The sequence below is a fragment of the Oratosquilla oratoria genome, chromosome 1 (assembly GCF_046742065.1).
Source record: "Oratosquilla oratoria isolate Oo_2021 chromosome 1, ASM4674206v1, whole genome shotgun sequence".
Taxonomy (NCBI): domain Eukaryota; kingdom Metazoa; phylum Arthropoda; class Malacostraca; order Stomatopoda; family Squillidae; genus Oratosquilla; species Oratosquilla oratoria.
This window is the reverse complement of record NC_134777.1, coordinates 49,814,511-49,826,700: the sequence shown is the minus strand read 5'-3', so window position 1 is coordinate 49,826,700 and position 12,190 is coordinate 49,814,511. Positions and strand designations below refer to the sequence as shown.

Genomic DNA, 12,190 nt, shown 5'->3' with positions numbered 1-12,190 from the left:
TTTTTTCCCTGTAACATCGCATCAAGGGACGGACACCTGAATACGGAGGCCCTGAGATGGGCAGCGAGGCTGTCCACTTCCAAAACCCTTAAACATCTTTACCTCATTCAGGAGGTGCAACCCAGATATGCTGACACTCTTTCTCTGGACTGGGCCCAGTCGAAGATCGAGTGTCAGCCCATCAAGGCTGCACCTGATGGAGGCGAGGGGAATTTATGTTGTTTTGAAAATGGGTAGCTGCGCCGTCCATTTTTGCATGACCACAAGCATGTACCCGTCATTGGTCAAGTGTTCTTGAAAGCTTTAACCAAATCAGCCGTAGACATGCCGACTGAGGAAGATTGTAGGCTATCGGTACTTTCGCATCACCGAGGACCATTCATAATGTGAGAGTGTGGCTAACGAAGCTCAGGTCTAATTGAATGAGCAAATATCTCGTATTCGCACAAACATTTCCCCGTTGTTCCCCGAAGCAATATAATTTGAAACACGAAACGCAGCAAGCGATCTTTCCAATAAATTACTGCAGGCCAAGCATCAAGTATCACTGAGCTTCTGCAGTTCTCTTGGCTCCATACATTGCTTTCTGAACATCAATGTCAACCAACACAAGAAACATGAAACTTTCAAGTAACCAAGATCAGTTATTCCCCAATTCCATCTCTCATTTTCATTATTAAACCTAATATCATGTCTTACACCTTTTGAACGTATCTCTGACTCCGATTCCTCTGCAGCATATTGTTCTCTCGAACCTTTGAATATGTTTTTGTTGTTACAATATGTACTTTTTGTTTATCTTTTTTTATCATTTCTGTCATATCCTTTCCCTTCTGTTCATTTTGAAAAATAAGTTTAACCATTGTAATCTTTTCTCAGACTTTTCTCCCTTCCCTATTTCACTCTGCAAATCTTGTTACTTCGTTTTCTACTCTGTTTCACCTTTTCCACTATTTTTTATTGGATCGTGCATTTTCTGTATTTCATCCGTATAATGATAAATTTCTTTATCGGTGACTCCTATTTTCCGACATATTTGCGTCATTTTATCTATCAGTTCTATAGATTCATCATTAATAATTTTTCCACGTATTTCATCCGTATAATCATAAATTTCTTTATCGGTGACTTCAATTTTCCGATATATTTGCGTCATTTTATCTATCAGCTCTATAGATTCATCATTAATAATCTTTCCACATTTATACCTTATTTCAAAATTCATTACAAAATCATTGTAGGAAACTGATTGAGCTTAGTGCCTCTTACTGGTTTCCATCTGTATAAACAAAATGCACACATACTTAATACACACTTAAGATTTCTCTGCCTTGCCAATGTCATCTCGTATTTCCTTCCGCATTCCGTATTTCCTTCCGATATTTCATAATAATTGAAATTGAAAATATGTGCCCAGGTAAGGACATTTCATTATTGTGGTCATGATCATAATCAGGGATCAATGACAAATACTTTTTTGTAGTGGCCTTCAAAAGGGAGATGCAGCCCGTAGGGGCTGATACTCCGTACAAACAACAGTCCAGAATTTCTCCCCAAAGAAATTTGTTATAGGGCCCATGGACTGTTTCCAGCTATCAGTGCCAGATATTCGTGTTTTTTTTTCTTTTCTTTTTTTAAGTTAGGCAACAAGTTACAGGCTTGTGCATACAGCGTTCAACCATTAGTTGCTGACCGGCAGATCTGGTCAGAGCTGGCCTGTCAAAATATATTGTATTTGGTACACTACATTTAAACTTTTTGGACATGAATTGTTGCAAGGTAGACTTTTAAGGTCACATCAGAATCCTGTTTATTCCATTTCTCCGAGGAAATTCAAGTAACATTTTGCTTACCCTGAATACTTAAAGTTAAGGTTTCCTATGTTCGTGTGGCCTCTTGTATCCCACAACCAACTGCTGTGATTTATTAAATATTTCATGATTACTTCTTGTTACATAATGGTTGTGGAAATATGTTATGTGAAGGGTAATGAGAGACCAACTAGTCTTAAATATCTTCAGATTAAAATATATTAGTTTCTGTAGTCACCACAGTACAGCAGCCAATACTAGCCTCGTTAATATTTAACATAATGCTAGTAAGCATTTCTAGCATATTTGAAAATGCCGTATTGTAGAATATTTGTATAAACACTCATCCAGTCTCTAAAGATAGCATTAGGCCCCTTTCACGCTAGGTAACTAGTGACCGTCCCTAGTTGCCAAGTGTGAAAGTCTCGGGCAACTGCAAGCAACTAGTGACTGTCACCGAGTTGTGGAATACTTTCTCACCATCTCATTAGTCGAAAGAATGGCATCAATGGAGGAGGTGGTTCTGTTAGCTTTGCTGGTCAAGAAAAAGAGATGGTCGGTGACGGCAACTGCCAGCGACGGCCACTTGTTACCGGAACGGGCAACAGCCATAGCCTATTGCGCAACCGGGCAACCGCAGTGATGTAGTGTGAAAGACTCAAATTAAAATAATGGTAGACATCTAGTGACGGTCACTAGTTGCCTAGTGTGAAAGGGCCTTACTACAAACGCACACACACCTAATGTATTGGTTGTTCAAGACTTACAATCGTAGTCTGCCGTTTAATAAGTCGTTGAAAGATTAGATCCATCGAGTTTTGTAAGCTCTATAATGTTTTCTAACATCGTGTTCAATAGCTTGCCATAACTGATCTCTTGGTACTCTATCGAAAGCCTTTTGAAGGTCAATAAACCCAAGGCATTTATGTCTGTCCCACTCCATTAAGATTTTTAGAGTGAAGATATTGTCAATTGTTCCTCGTCCTGGTCTAAAACCACTCTGAGATTCTTTTATTTTATGTTCAGCTATGCTTCTTAATCGTTTTTCCAAAATGCTTTCATAGATCTTTCCTGTGTGTGATAGTAGAGAGATGCCTCTATAGTTTCCGCAATCTGTTTTGTCACCTTTTTTGTGTATTGGATATATCACCGCTTTTGTCCAATCATCTGGGACTTGTTTATTTCTCCATGCTATACTTATCACTTCTAACATCCACTCTAGTCCAGTATTTCCCATCTTCTTTATAATTTCTGTTGAAATTTCATCCTCTCCTGGTGCTTTCCCATTTTTCATCCTTTCCACGGCTACTCTCAATTCTGCTTTTGTTATTTTCCATTCATTTCTTCCTGTGTCTTCCACTTCGTTTTCCACCTCTCTTTCCCTCATATATTCTGGGTTGTACTCTCTTTCATCTTCATCTTGTCCTGTGAAGTTCAACAGATCCTCAAAATACTCTGTCCATCTTTGAATAATTTCTTGTGATTCTATTAATAGACTATCACCCTTGTCCCTTATAGAATGGGTTGGTACCGTATTTCCTTTCCTATACGACTTTGCAAGACTAAATATTAGTTTCCTTGTCCCATTCATATCTCTTTCAAGATCTTCTCCACTCTGTAACCAGCTGTTTTCCTTTGCGTTTCTTTTTATAGTCTATGTTTCATTTCTCCTTAAGACATATTCTTGCCTATCCTGAGGCCTTCTTGTCTTCATCCAAATTCTAAAGGCTTTATTTTTCCGTCTTACCGCCTCTTTTACTTCTTCATTCCACCAAGGGGTATTCTTTTTCTTTCTTCTTCCTGTTGTTTTTGTTTTTAAAACATCTTCACATGCTTTCTTTATGCCATCTCTAAACTTATTCCATTCAACTTTTATATCCCGTGTATCAGGATCTATGTAATTCTCTTCCACTTTTTGGGCAAGTTGTAATGCAACTTCTGGGTCGCTTAACTTTTCAGTTGCAAAACGTTTTCGTATTGGTCCTTTGACACTTTTAGGTTGTATGAAATTTATTTTTCCTATTACCATTCTGTGATCGGAGTCACATGAAAGTGAAGGTATCGACTTGACATCGTTGAAGATAGTTTTATTATTGGTTATTATCATATCAATCATTGATCTATAGGTATATTCCTGTCTCTCATAATTCCAGCGATACCATGCCCACTTGTGCTCGTCTTTGTGTTTGAAATATGTGTTTATTATAGCGAGATTGTTCAAAACACTGAAATCAAGTAGTCTTTCCCCTTCTCTGTTTCTATCTCCAATCCCGAAAGAGCCCACAACATTATTATATCCGTCTCTGTCCACCCAGGCGTGGCCATTTAAGTCACCCATGATAACGGTGTCTCCGTTTGTTAAGTCCATCTCATCTTGTAATGTCTGGTAGAACTCCTCTTTCTCCAGAGCTGTCCTTCCTTGTTGGGGTGCATATGCTTGTATTATTTTCAGAACTCCTTTGTCCATTTTCAAGGAGACGCTTACAAGGCGTTCATTGATTTGATTTGTGCCTTTTATTCTATCTACGATGTTTGGTGAGATGAGGATTGCCACACCATGTTTATTTACATTACCTACACTATAGATTAATTGGAAATCATGATGGAGCACTCTTCTTCCAGATCCACTCCAACAGGTTTCACAAAGTCCAAGTATTGTTATTTTCCTTTCCTCCATTAAAGTTACTAATTCTTCTTTCCCGCGTAGTGTTTAAACGTTGATTGTTGCGATTTTGAGAGTATTCCGTGTCCTTTGTCCATTTTCTTTCTGGGTCCTCAACTTGTGTATCCGTCTGTTCCGAGGCTGCCTATGCGTTTCTCGAGCAAAAAATGTTTACACTGCCGGTTTGCTAGACCTGTCACAGCAACCCTCCTCTTTTGTCCGGGCTTGGGACCGGCATAGTACTGATTAACACCATTCCTATGGCAGAGTTAAAGAAATTTATGAAGTTTATAATTTTTTTTACTGCACAACCCCGCATGGGAGTCGATATTCTAAGGATTTGTGTACTCCTACAGGCAAGTTACACAGTATTCTTTTATAATTGCATTTATCTTCACTCAAAAGAATGCTGATCTTTCCCTCCTTTCTACTGCCCTACTTCAATCTGTTTTACCAATACTTCAGCGCGATGTTGTTTCCAAGGCCAGATATGCTGGTTATCCCCAACGTAATACTCCACTAATAATAATAACAATAGTAGTAACAGTAATTACTAATATCATTAAACTTTATTATTTGTTCTAACAAAATCCAGGGCCGTGATTTCCAGAGGGTTATAGCCAGTATCTTCTATATACATTTTTATGTTTTATAACCAGTATCTTCCATATACAGTTTTATGTTTGAGATAAACACGTTATCATAAGTTTCCAAGTGCATCGTAATCACGAAAAATAGAATTACTTATTCCGCCTCCAAAACTAGATTACGAAGTTTCCAAATAAAGATGTAATTCTAGCAACCCCCCCCTTTGAGAACATAATCTGTAGCAATGAATGAATGTAATATATAAAATATTACGTTAACTGCAATGCACAAGAATATATAAATAGTCCGTGGATAAGGTTGAATTTCAACATGAGCAAACAATTGTTCCCTTAGGTTATTGCAATAGCAAAACAATAGGAATAACTCGCAGTTGCTGAATTATCCACCTCTGAAATTAAGCATTTGTTCCAATCAACTTGCTACAACAAATGGATATAATCAGCAATTTTCTATTATCCACGATTCTCCAGTGGTCAGGAAAACTAATAGTGATAATCCAATCCCATCTAAGGTACTGGACACTGGTCGTTTCAAACACGTCTACACCCAGCCACACTTAGCTACTATTAACCTGAAAATACTCGACATGAAACAGCTTGTGATATTGCTGACCGCCAGCACAGGCCTTTTGTTCATGCAGTTGTTGACCCTGTTTCCTGGGCAGTCTCTGAAACAAGACACCCTGGGTAGGTTGTCAAAGAAGCACTGGTAGACACGAACCATTGGTGGCGACGAACCAAACGGTATTTACAATATCTACTTTTCGTATTCCTATATATTTGAATAATTTCAAGGTGAATTTTTAGTTGCGTTATAAAAATTGCTAATCGAGCATTTGCATTAACTTTTGTAAGTATGATAATTAAAGGTAACAAGTTTTTACGTTATTTACCTAGACTTTAGCAAAGCGTTCGACAAGGTGCCACACCATAGACTACTAAATAAAATCAAAGTCCATGGCATAGAAGGAAAAGTGTTAGAATGGATTAGAGCTTGGATCAGTAACAGAAAACAGCGGATCACCATAAATGGAGTAAAACCCAGGTGGGGCAATGTTACTAGTGGGGTTCCCCAGGGCTCGGTTTTAGGTCCCTTGTTGTTCATTATGTACATAGACGACTTAGACGATGGGATAAATAGTGATGTTAGTAAGTTTGTGGACGACACTAAAATAGGACGCCTAATTAGGTCAGGAGACGACGCAGAGATTAGGATGATCTTAACAAATTGTTCACATGGTCGGTGAAATAGCAAATGAACTTCAATAACCCTAAATGTAGCGTGTTAAATGTAGGGCTACACAACCCCAAAAATAGATACAGCTTAGATAACACGCTTTTAGAGAAAACTGAGTGCGAGAAACTTGGGAGTTCTAGTGAGTCCGGACCTTGAAACCTTGAAACAGTGCATTAGCGCCAGGAATAAAGCTAACAGAGCATTAAGTTTCATTGCTAGGAGGGTAACGAATAGAAATGCAGAGGTAATTATCAAACTCTATCTAGTGATAGTTAGACCCATCCTTGACTATGCGCTACAGTTTTGGTCTCCGTCCTCTAGAATGGACATCAATTCACTAGAATCAGTACAGAGAAGAATGACCAAAATGATAAATGGACTCAGAAATTTGCCTTACGAAAAGAGGCTTGGGCACCTTAACTTACACTTTCTGGAAAGGCGCAGAGTGCTGGGTGATCTAATAAAGGTGTTCAAGTTGATCAAAGGCTTTAACAAGGGTGATGCAATCAAGGTCATCATATTAAAACAATAGGGCAGGACTCCCAGTAATGGATTTAAATTGGACAAATTTAGATTTAAGAAGGAAATGGGCAAGAATTGGTTTACTAATAGGGTGGTCAATGAATGGAATAGACTTAGTAACCATGTAGTGAGCGCTGAAACTATCAGTTGTTTTAAGAAACGGTTAGACAACTTTATGGATGGGGATGACAGGTGGTGATGGATATGGAGCTGCCTAGTGTAGGCCTTATGGTCTCTTGCAGTCTCCTTCATTCTTATGTTATGTTTTTATGCTCTTTTTTACGGAATGTTGGTACAAGGCCGCAACCCCACACAGGAGCGCCGAGGCGACACCTCTTCTTGTACCATGTCATCATTGCCAAAATACAATGTTTACATTATTTGTATAGATACGACATTGACTGAAGATATATTTTCTCGGAGATCTTTTATTGTATAAATGTTAAACCGGATTGGAATTGACACGACGTGATGACATATAAAAACACGTGCGCCTAAGAAATTAGTGATAGAACGCTGAATATAAGGCTTTTTTTTTTAGATATCACCATTCTGTAGAGTAGGGAAAACATGTTCAGATTGAGTGTTTGGCTCGACAGCGCGGTACGCAAATATATACTAGTCACTAGTTGAACGTTGGATATAAGGAAATTTGAAATTTCAGCTCTGAAGAAAAGGAATCATATTCGAAGGTGAAAGAATATCAAAAGTTATTCTGCAGCATATAATGTCACGTAAAAATGACAAGTGAAGGCTGAAGACAAGAAATTAAGTCTGAAATTCCCAGTCATGTTCAGAGCTGGACGAATAGCGGGAGTTTGGTTCAATGGCATTTTGCAACACTCGTTGCAAAATGCAGTGGTTCTCCTGGGGTACCTGTACCCCCAAGGGGTACGAAACCTTGAACCTGGGGGTACGAGACATGATAGCCAATGCAATGGTAATGTATATTTACAATGAGAAACCAAAGTAAGGTTTGTATCACTATCCTTTTCATATGTTTGCATTGTATTTGTATTGGATGGGGGTACGAGAATTTTTTCTGAAATATCAAGGGGTACGGGCACTGAAAAAGGTTAAGAACCACTGCTCTAAAGTGTTTGAACTTGTTCAAGTGTGTCCTGGGCAGAGCCCTTACAAGCCTACGTGCCGCTCCGGGGCAAAGTTCTTAGTGACGGGCTGACGGCCCCCTCACCATCACCACTTCCCATCTCCACCAACTTACTGCCTATGACCCTAATTTGCAACGCGACTATAAGAAACCGGTATATATATAATAAAAGATGCATTTGCTGAGCATGGGTAAACAAAAAATGAAATGTAGATATTTTGAGTCAAACTCAATATTTTTTCATCTAGACATTTTAGCTATTGGCTTGCGAAATAATTATAATAAGACTTTAAAATTGTATTCATGTCCCTATTGCAGAAATGATAAAGGAAAAATATTTCATATTTTGTTTATTCTAACGCATAAATCGTAGATTACGGTTAAATATTCAGGGCTTTGACCACTTTTTTTAATGTCATTATTTTGTCAGCTTTGTGGGGGGCAAGTCCAGGCTAGAATTGCCCCCCCCCCACTTCCGGGCATATGCTCCCCCCCCATTTTAGCTATTGGTTTGCGAAATAATTATTAATAAGACTTTAAAATTGTATTCATGTCCCTATTGCAGAAAGGATAAAGGAAAAATATTTCATATTTTGTTCATTCTAACGCATAAATCGTAGATTACGGTAAAATATTCAGGGCTTTGACCTCTTTTTTTTAATGTAATTATTTTGTCAGCTTTGTGAGGGGCAAGTCCAGGCTAGAATTGCCCCCCCACTTCCGGGCATATGCTCCCACCATGTGAGGACCCTGACCCTGGGTCTAATTCTTTGAGTTTTTGTTAGTTGATGTTCCTTGGCAGCTTTGGTTTTGAGGTGATACACAAAATCCCATTTTTTCCTACTGTGTTGAGGTCTGCGCACGTGTCTGTTTGATTATGATCCGACTGCCTCAAGGCGATTGAGCGCATGGAAACCCCTCTAAAATATCAAAGGGTAGGCTCAATTGCTTTTGTCGCGAAGGTGTGTAGCTCACCGACGCTCAACCCTTCGAACAGTGGATATACTGCACTTCCAGTGTTAAAATGAATAAATATTTGAAATAAAACTCAGGATAAGGCGGCATATAGTGAAATACTGAACACAATAGGAATATAATCGAATTACCGGATTTTCCTTGATGGTGTTCGGGTGGCGGTTGCCAATCCACGAATAGATGAAACTCCGCCCTCTGACGGAAGTCAGAGGCTGTAAGTTGAAAGTTGGAAAAGCAGCCGGGTTCTGCAACAACAATGCGGAGTTGCTGAAAGCCGGAGGCACCATTCCCTATGACTGAAAAAAAAAAAAAGTTCTGGTCGTCCTTATCTGGAAGGGGAACTTGGGGACCGGGAGGACTGCAATAAGGCATAGCTCAGCGTGCCGGGTAAAGTGCTCGCCCATCTGTTACTACATAAGAATGGAGATTGCAAGAGACCATAAGGTCTACACTGGGCAGTTCCATCTATAAAGTTGTCTAACCATTTGTTAAAACAACTGATAGTTTCAGCACTCACTACATGGGTACTAAGTCTATTCCATTCATTGACCACCCTATTAGTAAACCAATTCTTGCCTATTTCCTTCTTAAATCTAAATTTGTCCATTCTAAATCCATTACTGTGAGTCCTGCCATTTGTCTTAATATGATGATCTTGTTTATGTCACCCTTGTTAAAGCCTGTGATCCACTTGAGGACCTCTATGAAATCACCCCGCACTCTGCGTCTTTCCAGAGAGTGAAAGTTAAAGTGTCTAAGCCTCTTTTCATAAGGTAAATTTCTGACCCCATGTACCATTTTGGTCATTCTCCTCTGTACTGATTCTAGTGAATTGATGTCCATTCTATAGGATGGAGACCAAAACTGTACAGCATAGTCAAGGATGGGTCTAACGCTAGAGTTTGATAATTACCTCCACTTCTATTCGTAACTGTCCTTATAATGAAACCTAATGATCTGTTAGCTTTATTCCTGGCGCTAATGCACCGTTTCCTGGATTTCAAGTCAGGACTCACTAGAACTCCCAATTCTCTCTTGCATTCAGTTTTCTCTAAAAACATGTTATCTAAGCTGTATCTATTTTCAGGATTGTGTAGCCCTATGTTCAACATGCTGCACTTTGAGATATTGAAGTCCATTTGCCATTTCACTGACCATATGAACAATTTGGTGTCCTATTTTAGTGTTGTCCGCAAACTTACTAACATCACTATTAATCCCATTGTCCAAGTCATTTATGTATATAATGAACAATGAGGGACCCAAAAATGAGCCCTGGGGAACTCCACTAGAAACAATCCCCAATTTGGATTTTACACCATCTATGGTGACCTGCTGTTTTCTGTCGCTGATCCAAGCTCTAGTCCATTCTAACACTTTTCCACCTATGCCATGGACTTTCGTTTTATTTAGTAGTCTCTGGTGGGGCACCTTCTCGAACGCTTTGCTGAAGTCAAGGTAAATAATATCATAACTATCATTGTTATCTGACACCATCTATACTTTAGTGCAAAAAGATATAACATTAGTCACACATGACTTACCATTGGGGAAACCATGCTGACTCATGAATCAAATTGTTTCTCAGTTTCTCTGAGTCTATTATACCCATTGCATTGAGAAATGGCCGTTAGGGCGGAGCACTGGGAGTCCCCCTGTGGTGGTGCCACATATAATTATTTCATAATTCTATTTTATTTTATAATTCTATTTTATGATTTTAGAATGTTGCCACATATGATTATATTATAATTTTTTGTCACACACCACCACTGAAGTAAAAAACAAAGCAATGTTTTCTATACAAAGGTTTCGTTTCCTCGAGTCTAGACATGGCATATCAGGAAGAGAGAGCGATGTTGCCGCTACATCTAATCTCTGGCCCCGCCCCCCTCACACTGCATTCAGAAAACATTACATCCACACGCACGTTCTCGCCATGGATGCCCATGTGTGGCAACACCGGGAAATCTCCTTGCCACGCCTTAGCGGTCATTTCTCGTTGCGTTGACTATAACTATTATTTATACAAGCATTTTACCCATAACTGATGTCAAATTGATTGGTCTGTAGTTACTAACACATTTTCCTTCACATGATTAGATTTAAGAAGGAAATAGGCAAGAGCTGCTTTACCAATAGAGTGGTCAACGAATTGAATAGATTTAGTAACCATGTAGCGAGTGCTGAAACTATTGGTTGTTTTAAGAAAAGGTTAGACAACTTTATAGATGGGGAGGATAGGTGGTAATGGACAAGGAACCACCTAGTGTAGGCCTTATGGTCTATTGCAGTCTCCTTCATTCTTATGTTCTTATGTATGCTACAGTTCCAGAGTCCTCAGCAGCCTGCATTGATGCCCGATATGTTAACTAATGATTAGATCCTAGCACTTCGTGTTGTTGTGGATCACCAACGTGTTTCATCGAGGGTTTCTTGCAGCTTTATTGACCTTAAGAAGGCGTTAGATTCAGTATGTTGTGGGGTTGCTATGGGATCTACATATTTGCAGGGTTCCTGTCACAATTACTGATTTGATGTCTGGCTAATACGCTGGGACAGAGGGCTGTGAAGTATGGAGGAGGCATTTCCAGCCTGTTAATTCAGGAATAAGGCAAGAGTGAATTCTCATCCCATTTCTCAACACCTGCATGGACTGTGAATTTGACTATATTGTCAATCAGTGCCATTGCGGAGTATCCATTAACAACACTAAAATCACTGACCTTGTCTGCTGATGCTGCTGCATTTTATGTGGAGTCGTTAGAGGCCTTGCAACCCTCGAATTACTTTATAGGAAGGCGAGATTACTTGGACTTCAGGTCTCTTGGGCCAAGACCAAGGTCCAAGCATTTAGGGGGGCTTATTGGATAACAGCTCAGTCTGCTCATACATGTGGCAGGGACACCAAGTCCTTGGAAAATTTCACATACCCTCGTAGTATACAGCAGAACTTTGATGAGCTATGTCAGGAAGTCTTTCGAACAATTGGCAGTGCCCATGGTGTTATGGGCTCACTCAACTAGAGTATATGGTGTTGTCGGTATTTATGCAGAAGGATTAAGATCTGAATTCTAAAGTCACTTGTGTCCTCTGTCTTATATATGGCTGTGAATCTTGATATCAATTGCCTTTGGAGAATCGGGAGGTGTTGCTTTAATTTGTATCAAGCCAGAGCCTGTTCCCTGAGACTCAGTGTAGTGTGCAGCATAACAGTGGTGGGTCATGTCAGGAAGCCTTTCGAAGGATTGGCATTGATACTTT

At 39.4% G+C, this 12,190-nt stretch overlaps 1 protein-coding gene across 1 annotated transcript in view; it reads left to right on the top strand.

The window, feature by feature from the left end:
- Positions 1 to 12,190, top strand: part of LOC143028124 (uncharacterized) — a 61,318-nt gene that overhangs the window by 23,006 nt on the left and 26,122 nt on the right. The gene's annotated exons all lie outside the window — the stretch shown is intronic.